This window comes from Ambystoma mexicanum, chromosome 2q (genome assembly GCF_040938575.1).
Source record: "Ambystoma mexicanum isolate Mex_15411 chromosome 2q, UKY_AmexF1_1, whole genome shotgun sequence".
In the NCBI taxonomy this organism is placed as follows: Eukaryota; Metazoa; Chordata; class Amphibia; order Caudata; family Ambystomatidae; genus Ambystoma; species Ambystoma mexicanum.
In genome coordinates, this window is record NC_090924.1 from 126888176 (window position 1) to 126903424 (window position 15249).

At 47.4% G+C, this 15249-nt stretch overlaps 11 non-coding genes across 11 annotated transcripts; all 11 read left to right on the plus strand.

Moving 5' to 3' along the window:
* Positions 1 to 1583: 1583 nt before the first annotated feature.
* Positions 1584 to 1655, plus strand: TRNAP-UGG (transfer RNA proline (anticodon UGG)). The gene has a single exon. It is a non-coding gene; the product is annotated as a tRNA-Pro (tRNA).
* A 420-nt stretch (positions 1656 to 2075) lies between these two features.
* On the plus strand, positions 2076 to 2148 carry TRNAV-CAC (transfer RNA valine (anticodon CAC)). Its single transcript has one exon. It is a non-coding gene; the product is annotated as a tRNA-Val (tRNA).
* Positions 2149 to 3463: 1315 nt separating this feature from the next.
* Positions 3464 to 3535, plus strand: TRNAP-UGG (transfer RNA proline (anticodon UGG)). The gene has a single exon. It is a non-coding gene; the product is annotated as a tRNA-Pro (tRNA).
* Positions 3536 to 5336: 1801 nt separating this feature from the next.
* On the plus strand, positions 5337 to 5408 carry TRNAP-UGG (transfer RNA proline (anticodon UGG)). Its single transcript has one exon. It is a non-coding gene; the product is annotated as a tRNA-Pro (tRNA).
* A 420-nt stretch (positions 5409 to 5828) lies between these two features.
* On the plus strand, positions 5829 to 5901 carry TRNAV-CAC (transfer RNA valine (anticodon CAC)). The gene has a single exon. It is a non-coding gene; the product is annotated as a tRNA-Val (tRNA).
* Positions 5902 to 7216: 1315 nt separating this feature from the next.
* TRNAP-UGG (transfer RNA proline (anticodon UGG)) lies at positions 7217 to 7288 on the plus strand. The gene has a single exon. It is a non-coding gene; the product is annotated as a tRNA-Pro (tRNA).
* A 1801-nt stretch (positions 7289 to 9089) lies between these two features.
* TRNAP-UGG (transfer RNA proline (anticodon UGG)) lies at positions 9090 to 9161 on the plus strand. Its single transcript has one exon. It is a non-coding gene; the product is annotated as a tRNA-Pro (tRNA).
* A 1773-nt stretch (positions 9162 to 10934) lies between these two features.
* TRNAP-UGG (transfer RNA proline (anticodon UGG)) lies at positions 10935 to 11006 on the plus strand. Its single transcript has one exon. It is a non-coding gene; the product is annotated as a tRNA-Pro (tRNA).
* Positions 11007 to 11426: 420 nt separating this feature from the next.
* TRNAV-CAC (transfer RNA valine (anticodon CAC)) lies at positions 11427 to 11499 on the plus strand. The gene has a single exon. It is a non-coding gene; the product is annotated as a tRNA-Val (tRNA).
* A 1784-nt stretch (positions 11500 to 13283) lies between these two features.
* TRNAV-CAC (transfer RNA valine (anticodon CAC)) lies at positions 13284 to 13356 on the plus strand. Its single transcript has one exon. It is a non-coding gene; the product is annotated as a tRNA-Val (tRNA).
* Positions 13357 to 15140: 1784 nt separating this feature from the next.
* On the plus strand, positions 15141 to 15213 carry TRNAV-CAC (transfer RNA valine (anticodon CAC)). Its single transcript has one exon. It is a non-coding gene; the product is annotated as a tRNA-Val (tRNA).
* Positions 15214 to 15249: the final 36 nt, after the last annotated feature.

The window sequence follows — 15249 nt, forward strand, 5'->3', positions numbered from 1 at the left end:
TGGAAATATGTCCTTCCCTCTGTACGCTGCATAGGCCCTCAGCTGGCATACTTGTATATGTGCGCATGCTTGATAGGACGTATGTTTTAGGCTGGATTGTGTGAGCTTCAGGCGCAAGGCATTTGATTAGTCTTTAAGCAGGTCCACTTGCACTGCCCTTTGCACCTGTTCTCCCAGTCCCTACAAAGGTGAGCAAGCAGCTGTTTCTGTAGTGTAGTGGTTATCACGCACACGCGAAAGGTCCCCGGTTCGAGACCGGGCAGAAACACTCTCTGCTGGCATTTTACACAAAATAGTTTTTTTCCCCTTTTGTCACACACAAATGTAAAGTATGAACTTATTTGCGTTCCCATGGAAATAGCATATGCTCTCAAGAGCTTGAGAAATACACTGGGAAGGCAAGCATCCTCACATGTATTCTGTATATGGGGCCAATAAAAAAATGCACGCGCTTGCATTTTGTGTATGTAATGTTGCAGAGCACAGAGAGGATTTATTTTCCCTACTGCTGGGTATTTGGGTCTCTGGGATCACAGTTGGGTCCGCTCCGTCCTCTGAAATGGTCCATATTAGTTACATAGGTTAGTGTACCAAAGAAATAATACATTTTCATATACAGCTTCTTCATTTCTGTGTTCTGAGGGATTACCAGTTGTAAGAAATGCACTTGCCGGTACAGTGATTCCCTGGCTTTCTCTGGCCCGAGAAAGCTTTTCCTCTGAAGTGGGAACAGAAGTTGGACTGCTTCTGCTGAACTTCCTGAAAGCAGAGCTGGCGGGAGGAGGGACTTTTTGAGTGCTGGGAAAATTTGAGCTGGAAATTTGCATCGGCTGGACAGAGATTGCTTGGAGCAGCCAAAATATAATAACGGGCATGGCGCTCAAGTAAAGCAGAAAGCTTTTAGTATACACCTTTTGCACTCTTGTCAACGAAGCTGGGCTCTGTGAATGCTCACCCTACGCAAGAAAAGAGAACAGACTTTGCTGGTGACCTAAATATATCTCGCCTGATCGAGCACGATCGAGCTCTGAGTGAGCAGCTGTGCAATGGTCATCTTTACCAAAGGGGAGATGCTGCTTTTTCCAGTGTCACGCCCATGCTCTCAGGGCTGGAGGGAGGAGGGCTGCTTTTTGTTTTTACAGGCAAAAGGAAAGGCCCAGCCCTCAGAGCTTCTGCCAATGCAGATCCCAGCAGGTGCAAAATAAAGGCTCTCCCCCACCTTGCCAGCTGCAGATTGATCAGAAGACTGCTAGTCTAGTGTGTTGGGCCACTTTCTCTCTTCTGTGTATCGTCCCCTCTTATTACATAAACAGCATAAGAGGAATAAAGGAAGGAAGGAAGGAAGGAAGGAACAGTGTATCGCAAGCACCTTCCACCCTGATGTCAATGGGCCACCAACCTTCGGGATGAGGAGGAGACCTGTGAAGACAGTCAGAGCGTGCCGACTGGGGCATTCATTTGGCTCATACACCGACAAGGCTTTCAGCGGCAGGAACAAACTTCAGGAAAAGGCATTCTTGGCCTCGAATCCTAAGGGGGGTGCAAACGCTGAGGACAATTCCGTCAAATGCTCAAAGGACCGTGGCTCGTTGGTCTAGGGGTATGATTCTCGCTTTGGGTGCGAGAGGTCCCGGGTTCAAATCCCGGACGAGCCCAATCAAGGTGGTTAACTTGAGCTCCTTTTTTTTGTTTTTTCAATGTTATTTTCATTGGACAGACTCTCTGGTTTTCTCGGTAAGCAGTAGTCGATGAACAATTCACTTCCTGAACCTCTTTGCGTGCCATGTCCTTGCGACAAGCACTTTGTGTTCTCTGTTAGCTCTCAGTAACATTCCTTGATTTGCTTGTGAGTTTTGGCCGTCCGATCTCAAAGTGGAAATATGTCCTTCCCTCTGTACGCTGCATAGGCCCTCAGCTGGCATACTTGTATATGTGCGCATGCTTGATAGGACGTATGTTTTAGGCTGGATTGTGTGAGCTTCAGGCGCAAGGCATTTGATTAGTCTTTAAGCAGGTCCACTTGCACTGCCCTTTGCACCTGTTCTCCCAGTCCCTACAAAGGTGAGCAAGCAGCTGTTTCTGTAGTGTAGTGGTTATCACGGTCGCCTCACAAGCGAAAGGTCCCCGGTTCGAGACCGGGCAGAAACACTCTCTGCTGGCATTTTACACAAAATAGTTTTTTTCCCCTTTTGTCACACACAAATGTAAAGTATGAACTTATTTGCGTTCTCATGGAAATAGCATATGCTCTCAAGAGCTTGAGAAATACACTGGGAAGGCAAGCATCCTCACATGTATTCTGTATATGGGGCCAATAAAAAAATGCACGCGCTTGCATTTTGTGTATGTAATGTTGCAGAGCACAGAGAGGATTTATTTTCCCTACTGCTGGGTATTTGGGTCTCTGGGATCACAGTTGGGTCCGCTCCGTCCTCTGAAATGGTCAATATTAGTTACATAGGTTAGTGTACCAAAGAAATAATACATTTTCATATACAGCTTCTTCATTTCTGTGTTCTGAGGGATTACCAGTTGTAAGAAATGCACTTGCCGGTACAGTGATTCCCTGGCTTTCTCTGGCCCGAGAAAGCTTTTCCTCTGAAGTGGGAACAGAAGTTGGACTGCTTCTGCTGAACTTCCTGAAAGCAGAGCTGGAGGGAGGAGGGACTTTTTGAGTGCTGGGAAAATTTGAGCTGGAAATTTGCATCGGCTGGACAGAGATTGCTTGGAGCAGCCAAAATATAATAACGGCCATGGCGCTCAAGTAAAGCAGAAAGCTTTTAGTATACACCTTTTGCACTCTTGTCAACGAAGCTGGGCTCTGTGAATGCTCACCCTACGCAAGAAAAGAGAACAGACTTTGCTGGTGACCTAAATATATCTCGCCTGATCGAGCACGATCGAGCTCTGAGTGAGCAGCTGTGCAATGGTCATCTTTACCAAAGGGGAGATGCTGCTTTTTCCAGTGTCACGCCCATGCTCTCAGGGCTGGAGGGAGGAGGGCTGCTTTTTGTTTTTACAGGCAAAAGGAAAGGCCCAGCCCTCAGAGCTTCTGCCAATGCAGATCCCAGCAGGTGCAAAATAAAGGCTCTCCCCCACCTTGCCAGCTGCAGATTGATCAGAAGACTGCTAGTCTAGTGTGTTGGGCCACTTTCTCTCTTCTGTGTATCGTCCCCTCTTATTACATAAACAGCATAAGAGGAATAAAGGAAGGAAGGAAGGAAGGAAGGAACAGTGTATCGCAAGCACCTTCCACCCTGATGTCAATGGGCCACCAACCTTCGGGATGAGGAGGAGACCTGTGAAGACAGTCAGAGCGTGCCGACTGGGGCATTCATTTGGCTCATACACCGACAAGGCTTTCAGCGGCAGGAACAAACTTCAGGAATAGGCATTCTTGGCCTCGAATCCTAAGGGGGGTGCAAACGCTGAGGACAATTCCGTCAAATGCTCAAAGGACCGTGGCTCGTTGGTCTAGGGGTATGATTCTCGCTTTGGGTGCGAGAGGTCCCGGGTTCAAATCCCGGACGAGCCCAATCAAGGTGGTTAACTTGAGCTCCTTTTTTTTGTTTTTTCAATGTTATTTTCATTGGACAGACTCTCTGGTTTTCTCGGTAAGCAGTAGTCGATGAACAATTCACTTCCTGAACCTCTTTGCGTGCCATGTCCTTGCGACAAGCACTTTGTGTTCTCTGTTAGCTCTCAGTAACATTCCTTGATTTGCTTGTGAGTTTTGGCCGTCCGATCTCAAAGTGGAAATATGTCCTTCCCTCTGTACGCTGCATAGGCCCTCACTTGGCATACTTGTATATGTGCGCATGCTTGATAGGACGTATGTTTTAGGCTGGATTGTGTGAGCTTCAGGCGCAAGGCATTTGATTAGTCTTTAAGCAGGTCCACTTGCACTGCCCTTTGCACCTGTTCTCCCAGTCCCTACAAAGGTGAGCAAGCAGCTGTTTCTGTAGTGTAGTGGTTATCACGCACACGCGAAAGGTCCCCGGTTCGAGACCGGGCAGAAACACTCTCTGCTGGCATTTTACACAAAATAGTTTTTTTCCCCTTTTGTCACACACAAATGTAAAGTATGAACTTATTTGCGTTCCCATGGAAATAGCATATGCTCTCAAGAGCTTGAGAAATACACTGGGAAGGCAAGCATCCTCACATGTATTCTGTATATGGGGCCAATAAAAAAATGCACGCGCTTGCATTTTGTGTATGTAATGTTGCAGAGCACAGAGAGGATTTATTTTCCCTACTGCTGGGTATTTGGGTCTCTGGGATCACAGTTGGGTCCGCTCCGTCCTCTGAAATGGTCCATATTAGTTACATAGGTTAGTGTACCAAAGAAATAATACATTTTCATATACAGCTTCTTCATTTCTGTGTTCTGAGGGATTACCAGTTGTAAGAAATGCACTTGCCGGTACAGTGATTCCCTGGCTTTCTCTGGCCCGAGAAAGCTTTTCCTCTGAAGTGGGAACAGAAGTTGGACTGCTTCTGCTGAACTTCCTGAAAGCAGAGCTGGCGGGAGGAGGGACTTTTTGAGTGCTGGGAAAATTTGAGCTGGAAATTTGCATCGGCTGGACAGAGATTGCTTGGAGCAGCCAAAATATAATAACGGGCATGGCGCTCAAGTAAAGCAGAAAGCTTTTAGTATACACCTTTTGCACTCTTGTCAACGAAGCTGGGCTCTGTGAATGCTCACCCTACGCAAGAAAAGAGAACAGACTTTGCTGGTGACCTAAATATATCTCGCCTGATCGAGCACGATCGAGCTCTGAGTGAGCAGCTGTGCAATGGTCATCTTTACCAAAGGGGAGATGCTGCTTTTTCCAGTGTCACGCCCATGCTCTCAGGGCTGGAGGGAGGAGGGCTGCTTTTTGTTTTTACAGGCAAAAGGAAAGGCCCAGCCCTCAGAGCTTCTGCCAATGCAGATCCCAGCAGGTGCAAAATAAAGGCTCTCCCCCACCTTGCCAGCTGCAGATTGATCAGAAGACTGCTAGTCTAGTGTGTTGGGCCACTTTCTCTCTTCTGTGTATCGTCCCCTCTTATTACATAAACAGCATAAGAGGAATAAAGGAAGGAAGGAAGGAAGGAAGGAACAGTGTATCGCAAGCACCTTCCACCCTGATGTCAATGGGCCACCAACCTTCGGGATGAGGAGGAGACCTGTGAAGACAGTCAGAGCGTGCCGACTGGGGCATTCATTTGGCTCATACACCGACAAGGCTTTCAGCGGCAGGAACAAACTTCAGGAATAGGCATTCTTGGCCTCGAATCCTAAGGGGGGTGCAAACGCTGAGGACAATTCCGTCAAATGCTCAAAGGACCGTGGCTCGTTGGTCTAGGGGTATGATTCTCGCTTTGGGTGCGAGAGGTCCCGGGTTCAAATCCCGGACGAGCCCAATCAAGGTGGTTAACTTGAGCTCCTTTTTTTTGTTTTTTCAATGTTATTTTCATTGGACAGACTCTCTGGTTTTCTCGGTAAGCAGTAGTCGATGAACAATTCACTTCCTGAACCTCTTTGCGTGCCATGTCCTTGCGACAAGCACTTTGTGTTCTCTGTTAGCTCTCAGTAACATTCCTTGATTTGCTTGTGAGTTTTGGCCGTCCGATCTCAAAGTGGAAATATGTCCTTCCCTCTGTACGCTGCATAGGCCCTCAGCTGGCATACTTGTATATGTGCGCATGCTTGATAGGACGTATGTTTTAGGCTGGATTGTGTGAGCTTCAGGCGCAAGGCATTTGATTAGTCTTTAAGCAGGTCCACTTGCACTGCCCTTTGCACCTGTTCTCCCAGTCCCTACAAAGGTGAGCAAGCAGCTGTTTCTGTAGTGTAGTGGTTATCACGTTCGCCTCACACGCGAAAGGTCCCCGGTTCGAGACCGGGCAGAAACACTCTCTGCTGGCATTTTACACAAAATAGTTTTTTTCCCCTTTTGTCACACACAAATGTAAAGTATGAACTTATTTGCGTTCCCATGGAAATAGCATATGCTCTCAAGAGCTTGAGAAATACACTGGGAAGGCAAGCATCCTCACATGTATTCTGTATATGGGGCCAATAAAAAAATGCACGCGCTTGCATTTTGTGTATGTAATGTTGCAGAGCACAGAGAGGATTTATTTTCCCTACTGCTGGGTATTTGGGTCTCTGGGATCACAGTTGGGTCCGCTCCGTCCTCTGAAATGGTCCATATTAGTTACATAGGTTAGTGTACCAAAGAAATAATACATTTTCATATACAGCTTCTTCATTTCTGTGTTCTGAGGGATTACCAGTTGTAAGAAATGCACTTGCCGGTACAGTGATTCCCTGGCTTTCTCTGGCCCGAGAAAGCTTTTCCTCTGAAGTGGGAACAGAAGTTGGACTGCTTCTGCTGAACTTCCTGAAAGCAGAGCTGGCGGGAGGAGGGACTTTTTGAGTGCTGGGAAAATTTGAGCTGGAAATTTGCATCGGCTGGACAGAGATTGCTTGGAGCAGCCAAAATATAATAACGGCCATGGCGCTCAAGTAAAGCAGAAAGCTTTTAGTATACACCTTTTGCACTCTTGTCAACGAAGCTGGGCTCTGTGAATGCTCATCCTACGCAAGAAAAGAGAACAGACTTTGCTGGTGACCTAAATATATCTCGCCTGATCGAGCACGATCGAGCTCTGAGTGAGCAGCTGTGCAATGGTCATCTTTACCAAAGGGGAGATGCTGCTTTTTCCAGTGTCACGCCCATGCTCTCAGGGCTGGAGGGAGGAGGGCTGCTTTTTGTTTTTACAGGCAAAAGGAAAGGCCCAGCCCTCAGAGCTTCTGCCAATGCAGATCCCAGCAGGTGCAAAATAAAGGCTCTCCCCCACCTTGCCAGCTGCAGATTGATCAGAAGACTGCTAGTCTAGTGTGTTGGGCCACTTTCTCTCTTCTGTGTATCGTCCCCTCTTATTACATAAACAGCATAAGAGGAATAAAGGAAGGAAGGAAGGAAGGAAGGAACAGTGTATCGCAAGCACCTTCCACCCTGATGTCAATGGGCCACCAACCTTCGGGATGAGGAGGAGACCTGTGAAGACAGTCAGAGCGTGCCGACTGGGGCATTCATTTGGCTCATACACCGACAAGGCTTTCAGCGGCAGGAACAAACTTCAGGAATAGGCATTCTTGGCCTCGAATCCTAAGGGGGGTGCAAACGCTGAGGACAATTCCGTCAAATGCTCAAAGGACCGTGGCTCGTTGGTCTAGGGGTATGATTCTCGCTTTGGGTGCGAGAGGTCCCGGGTTCAAATCCCGGACGAGCCCAATCAAGGTGGTTAACTTGAGCTCCTTTTTTTTGTTTTTTCAATGTTATTTTCATTGGACAGACTCTCTGGTTTTCTCGGTAAGCAGTAGTCGATGAACAATTCACTTCCTGAACCTCTTTGCGTGCCATGTCCTTGCGACAAGCACTTTGTGTTCTCTGTTAGCTCTCAGTAACATTCCTTGATTTGCTTGTGAGTTTTGGCCGTCCGATCTCAAAGTGGAAATATGTCCTTCCCTCTGTACGCTGCATAGGCCCTCAGCTGGCATACTTGTATATGTGCGCATGCTTGATAGGACGTATGTTTTAGGCTGGATTGTGTGAGCTTCAGGCGCAAGGCATTTGATTAGTCTTTAAGCAGGTCCACTTGCACTGCCCTTTGCACCTGTTCTCCCAGTCCCTACAAAGGTGAGCAAGCAGCTGTTTCTGTAGTGTAGTGGTTATCACGCACACGCGAAAGGTCCCCGGTTCGAGACCGGGCAGAAACACTCTCTGCTGGCATTTTACACAAAATAGTTTTTTTCCCCTTTTGTCACACACAAATGTAAAGTATGAACTTATTTGCGTTCCCATGGAAATAGCATATGCTCTCAAGAGCTTGAGAAATACACTGGGAAGGCAAGCATCCTCACATGTATTCTGTATATGGGGCCAATAAAAAAATGCACGCGCTTGCATTTTGTGTATGTAATGTTGCAGAGCACAGAGAGGATTTATTTTCCCTACTGCTGGGTATTTGGGTCTCTGGGATCACAGTTGGGTCCGCTCCGTCCTCTGAAATGGTCCATATTAGTTACATAGGTTAGTGTACCAAAGAAATAATACATTTTCATATACAGCTTCTTCATTTCTGTGTTCTGAGGGATTACCAGTTGTAAGAAATGCACTTGCCGGTACAGTGATTCCCTGGCTTTCTCTGGCCCGAGAAAGCTTTTCCTCTGAAGTGGGAACAGAAGTTGGACTGCTTCTGCTGAACTTCCTGAAAGCAGAGCTGGCGGGAGGAGGGACTTTTTGAGTGCTGGGAAAATTTGAGCTGGAAATTTGCATCGGCTGGACAGAGATTGCTTGGAGCAGCCAAAATATAATAACGGGCATGGCGCTCAAGTAAAGCAGAAAGCTTTTAGTATACACCTTTTGCACTCTTGTCAACGAAGCTGGGCTCTGTGAATGCTCACCCTACGCAAGAAAAGAGAACAGACTTTGCTGGTGACCTAAATATATCTCGCCTGATCGAGCACGATCGAGCTCTGAGTGAGCAGCTGTGCAATGGTCATCTTTACCAAAGGGGAGATGCTGCTTTTTCCAGTGTCACGCCCATGCTCTCAGGGCTGGAGGGAGGAGGGCTGCTTTTTGTTTTTACAGGCAAAAGGAAAGGCCCAGCCCTCAGAGCTTCTGCCAATGCAGATCCCAGCAGGTGCAAAATAAAGGCTCTCCCCCACCTTGCCAGCTGCAGATTGATCAGAAGACTGCTAGTCTAGTGTGTTGGGCCACTTTCTCTCTTCTGTGTATCGTCCCCTCTTATTACATAAACAGCATAAGAGGAATAAAGGAAGGAAGGAAGGAAGGAAGGAACAGTGTATCGCAAGCACCTTCCACCCTGATGTCAATGGGCCACCAACCTTCGGGATGAGGAGGAGACCTGTGAAGACAGTCAGAGCGTGCCGACTGGGGCATTCATTTGGCTCATACACCGACAAGGCTTTCAGCGGCAGGAACAAACTTCAGGAATAGGCATTCTTGGCCTCGAATCCTAAGGGGGGTGCAAACGCTGAGGACAATTCCGTCAAATGCTCAAAGGACCGTGGCTCGTTGGTCTAGGGGTATGATTCTCGCTTTGGGTGCGAGAGGTCCCGGGTTCAAATCCCGGACGAGCCCAATCAAGGTGGTTAACTTGAGCTCCTTTTTTTTGTTTTTTCAATGTTATTTTCATTGGACAGACTCTCTGGTTTTCTCGGTAAGCAGTAGTCGATGAACAATTCACTTCCTGAACCTCTTTGCGTGCCATGTCCTTGCGACAAGCACTTTGTGTTCTCTGTTAGCTCTCAGTAACATTCCTTGATTTGCTTGTGAGTTTTGGCCGTCCGATCTCAAAGTGGAAATATGTCCTTCCCTCTGTACGCTGCATAGGCCCTCAGCTGGCATACTTGTATATGTGCGCATGCTTGATAGGACGTATGTTTTAGGCTGGATTGTGTGAGCTTCAGGCGCAAGGCATTTGATTAGTCTTTAAGCAGGTCCACTTGCACTGCCCTTTGCACCTGTTCTCCCAGTCCCTACAAAGGTGAGCAAGCAGCTGTTTCTGTAGTGTAGTGGTTCGAGACCGGGCAGAAACACTCTCTGCTGGCATTTTACACAAAATAGTTTTTTTCCCCTTTTGTCACACACAAATGTAAAGTATGAACTTATTTGCGTTCCCATGGAAATAGCATATGCTCTCAAGAGCTTGAGAAATACACTGGGAAGGCAAGCATCCTCACATGTATTCTGTATATGGGGCCAATAAAAAAATGCACGCGCTTGCATTTTGTGTATGTAATGTTGCAGAGCACAGAGAGGATTTATTTTCCCTACTGCTGGGTATTTGGGTCTCTGGGATCACAGTTGGGTCCGCTCCGTCCTCTGAAATGGTCCATATTAGTTACATAGGTTAGTGTACCAAAGAAATAATACATTTTCATATACAGCTTCTTCATTTCTGTGTTCTGAGGGATTACCAGTTGTAAGAAATGCACTTGCCGGTACAGTGATTCCCTGGCTTTCTCTGGCCCGAGAAAGCTTTTCCTCTGAAGTGGGAACAGAAGTTGGACTGCTTCTGCTGAACTTCCTGAAAGCAGAGCTGGCGGGAGGAGGGACTTTTTGAGTGCTGGGAAAATTTGAGCTGGAAATTTGCATCGGCTGGACAGAGATTGCTTGGAGCAGCCAAAATATAATAACGGCCATGGCGCTCAAGTAAAGCAGAAAGCTTTTAGTATACACCTTTTGCACTCTTGTCAACGAAGCTGGGCTCTGTGAATGCTCACCCTACGCAAGAAAAGAGAACAGACTTTGCTGGTGACCTAAATATATCTCGCCTGATCGAGCACGATCGAGCTCTGAGTGAGCAGCTGTGCAATGGTCATCTTTACCAAAGGGGAGATGCTGCTTTTTCCAGTGTCACGCCCATGCTCTCAGGGCTGGAGGGAGGAGGGCTGCTTTTTGTTTTTACAGGCAAAAGGAAAGGCCCAGCCCTCAGAGCTTCTGCCAATGCAGATCCCAGCAGGTGCAAAATAAAGGCTCTCCCCCACCTTGCCAGCTGCAGATTGATCAGAAGACTGCTAGTCTAGTGTGTTGGGCCACTTTCTCTCTTCTGTGTATCGTCCCCTCTTATTACATAAACAGCATAAGAGGAATAAAGGAAGGAAGGAAGGAAGGAAGGAACAGTGTATCGCAAGCACCTTCCACCCTGATGTCAATGGGCCACCAACCTTCGGGATGAGGAGGAGACCTGTGAAGACAGTCAGAGCGTGCCGACTGGGGCATTCATTTGGCTCATACACCGACAAGGCTTTCAGCGGCAGGAACAAACTTCAGGAATAGGCATTCTTGGCCTCGAATCCTAAGGGGGGTGCAAACGCTGAGGACAATTCCGTCAAATGCTCAAAGGACCGTGGCTCGTTGGTCTAGGGGTATGATTCTCGCTTTGGGTGCGAGAGGTCCCGGGTTCAAATCCCGGACGAGCCCAATCAAGGTGGTTAACTTGAGCTCCTTTTTTTTGTTTTTTCAATGTTATTTTCATTGGACAGACTCTCTGGTTTTCTCGGTAAGCAGTAGTCGATGAACAATTCACTTCCTGAACCTCTTTGCGTGCCATGTCCTTGCGACAAGCACTTTGTGTTCTCTGTTAGCTCTCAGTAACATTCCTTGATTTGCTTGTGAGTTTTGGCCGTCCGATCTCAAAGTGGAAATATGTCCTTCCCTCTGTACGCTGCATAGGCCCTCAGCTGGCATACTTGTATATGTGCGCATGCTTGATAGGACGTATGTTTTAGGCTGGATTGTGTGAGCTTCAGGCGCAAGGCATTTGATTAGTCTTTAAGCAGGTCCACTTGCACTGCCCTTTGCACCTGTTCTCCCAGTCCCTACAAAGGTGAGCAAGCAGCTGTTTCTGTAGTGTAGTGGTTATCACGTTCGCCTCACACGCGAAAGGTCCCCGGTTCGAGACTGGGCAGAAACACTCTCTGCTGGCATTTTACACAAAATAGTTTTTTTCCCCTTTTGTCACACACAAATGTAAAGTATGAACTTATTTGCGTTCTCATGGAAATAGCATATGCTCTCAAGAGCTTGAGAAATACACTGGGAAGGCAAGCATCCTCACATGTATTCTGTATATGGGGCCAATAAAAAAATGCACGCGCTTGCATTTTGTGTATGTAATGTTGCAGAGCACAGAGAGGATTTATTTTCCCTACTGCTGGGTATTTGGGTCTCTGGGATCACAGTTGGGTCCGCTCCGTCCTCTGAAATGGTCCATATTAGTTACATAGGTTAGTGTACCAAAGAAATAATACATTTTCATATACAGCTTCTTCATTTCTGTGTTCTGAGGGATTACCAGTTGTAAGAAATGCACTTGCCGGTACAGTGATTCCCTGGCTTTCTCTGGCCCGAGAAAGCTTTTCCTCTGAAGTGGGAACAGAAGTTGGACTGCTTCTGCTGAACTTCCTGAAAGCAGAGCTGGCGGGAGGAGGGACTTTTTGAGTGCTGGGAAAATTTGAGCTGGAAATTTGCATCGGCTGGACAGAGATTGCTTGGAGCAGCCAAAATATAATAACGGCCATGGCGCTCAAGTAAAGCAGAAAGCTTTTAGTATACACCTTTTGCACTCTTGTCAACGAAGCTGGGCTCTGTGAATGCTCACCCTACGCAAGAAAAGAGAACAGACTTTGCTGGTGACCTAAATATATCTCGCCTGATCGAGCACGATCGAGCTCTGAGTGAGCAGCTGTGCAATGGTCATCTTTACCAAAGGGGAGATGCTGCTTTTTCCAGTGTCACGCCCATGCTCTCAGGGCTGGAGGGAGGAGGGCTGCTTTTTGTTTTTACAGGCAAAAGGAAAGGCCCAGCCCTCAGAGCTTCTGCCAATGCAGATCCCAGCAGGTGCAAAATAAAGGCTCTCCCCCACCTTGCCAGCTGCAGATTGATCAGAAGACTGCTAGTCTAGTGTGTTGGGCCACTTTCTCTCTTCTGTGTATCGTCCCCTCTTATTACATAAACAGCATAAGAGGAATAAAGGAAGGAAGGAAGGAAGGAAGGAACAGTGTATCGCAAGCACCTTCCACCCTGATGTCAATGGGCCACCAACCTTCGGGATGAGGAGGAGACCTGTGAAGACAGTCAGAGCGTGCCGACTGGGGCATTCATTTGGCTCATACACCGACAAGGCTTTCAGCGGCAGGAACAAACTTCAGGAATAGGCATTCTTGGCCTCGAATCCTAAGGGGGGTGCAAACGCTGAGGACAATTCCGTCAAATGCTCAAAGGACCGTGGCTCGTTGGTCTAGGGGTATGATTCTCGCTTTGGGTGCGAGAGGTCCCAATCAAGGTGGTTAACTTGAGCTCCTATTTTTTGTTTTTTCAATGTTATTTTCATTGGACAGACTCTCTGGTTTTCTCGGTAAGCAGTAGTCGATGAACAATTCACTTCCTGAACCTCTTTGCGTGCCATGTCCTTGCGACAAGCACTTTGTGTTCTCTGTTAGCTCTCAGTAACATTCCTTGATTTGCTTGTGAGTTTTGGCCGTCCGATCTCAAAGTGGAAATATGTCCTTCCCTCTGTACGCTGCATAGGCCCTCAGCTGGCATACTTGTATATGTGCGCATGCTTGATAGGACGTATGTTTTAGGCTGGATTGTGTGAGCTTCAGGCGCAAGGCATTTGATTAGTCTTTAAGCAGGTCCACTTGCACTGCCCTTTGCACCTGTTCTCCCAGTCCCTACAAAGGTGAGCAAGCAGCTGTTTCTGTAGTGTAGTGGTTATCACGTTCGCCTCACACGCGAAAGGTCCCCGGTTCGAGACCGGGCAGAAACACTCTCTGCTGGCATTTTACACAAAATAGTTTTTTTCCCCTTTTGTCACACACAAATGTAAAGTATGAACTTATTTGCGTTCCCATGGAAATAGCATATGCTCTCAAGAGCTTGAGAAATACACTGGGAAGGCAAGCATCCTCACATGTATTCTGTATATGGGGCCAATAAAAAAATGCACGCGCTTGCATTTTGTGTATGTAATGTTGCAGAGCACAGAGAGGATTTATTTTCCCTACTGCTGGGTATTTGGGTCTCTGGGATCACAGTTGGGTCCGCTCCGTCCTCTGAAATGGTCCATATTAGTTACATAGGTTAGTGTACCAAAGAAATAATACATTTTCATATACAGCTTCTTCATTTCTGTGTTCTGAGGGATTACCAGTTGTAAGAAATGCACTTGCCGGTACAGTGATTCCCTGGCTTTCTCTGGCCCGAGAAAGCTTTTCCTCTGAAGTGGGAACAGAAGTTGGACTGCTTCTGCTGAACTTCCTGAAAGCAGAGCTGGCGGGAGGAGGGACTTTTTGAGTGCTGGGAAAATTTGAGCTGGAAATTTGCATCGGCTGGACAGAGATTGCTTGGAGCAGCCAAAATATAATAACGGCCATGGCGCTCAAGTAAAGCAGAAAGCTTTTAGTATACACCTTTTGCACTCTTGTCAACGAAGCTGGGCTCTGTGAATGCTCACCCTACGCAAGAAAAGAGAACAGACTTTGCTGGTGACCTAAATATATCTCGCCTGATCGAGCACGATCGAGCTCTGAGTGAGCAGCTGTGCAATGGTCATCTTTACCAAAGGGGAGATGCTGCTTTTTCCAGTGTCACGCCCATGCTCTCAGGGCTGGAGGGAGGAGGGCTGCTTTTTGTTTTTACAGGCAAAAGGAAAGGCCCAGCCCTCAGAGCTTCTGCCAATGCAGATCCCAGCAGGTGCAAAATAAAGGCTCTCCCCCACCTTGCCAGCTGCAGATTGATCAGAAGACTGCTAGTCTAGTGTGTTGGGCCACTTTCTCTCTTCTGTGTATCGTCCCCTCTTATTACATAAACAGCATAAGAGGAATAAAGGAAGGAAGGAAGGAAGGAAGGAACAGTGTATCGCAAGCACCTTCCACCCTGATGTCAATGGGCCACCAACCTTCGGGATGAGGAGGAGACCTGTGAAGACAGTCAGAGCGTGCCGACTGGGGCATTCATTTGGCTCATACAGCGACAAGGCTTTCAGCGGCAGGAACAAACTTCAGGAATAGGCATTCTTGGCCTCGAATCCTAAGGGGGGTGCAAACGCTGAGGACAATTCCGTCAAATGCTCAAAGGACCGTGGCTCGTTGGTCTAGGGGTATGATTCTCGCTTTGGGTGCGAGAGGTCCCAATCAAGGTGGTTAACTTGAGCTCCTATTTTTTGTTTTTTCAATGTTATTTTCATTGGACAGACTCTCTGGTTTTCTCGGTAAGCAGTAGTCGATGAACAATTCACTTCCTGAACCTCTTTGCGTGCCATGTCCTTGCGACAAGCACTTTGTGTTCTCTGTTAGCTCTCAGTAACATTCCTTGATTTGCTTGTGAGTTTTGGCCGTCCGATCTCAAAGTGGAAATATGTCCTTCCCTCTGTACGCTGCATAGGCCCTCAGCTGGCATACTTGTATATGTGCGCATGCTTGATAGGACGTATGTTTTAGGCTGGATTGTGTGAGCTTCAGGCGCAAGGCATTTGATTAGTCTTTAAGCAGGTCCACTTGCACTGCCCTTTGCACCTGTTCTCCCAGTCCCTACAAAGGTGAGTAAGCAGCTGTTTCTGTAGTGTAGTGGTTATCACGTTCGCCTCACACGCGAAAGGTCCCCGGTTCGAGACCGGGCAGAAACACTCTCTGCTGGCATTTTACACAAAATAGTTTTTTTC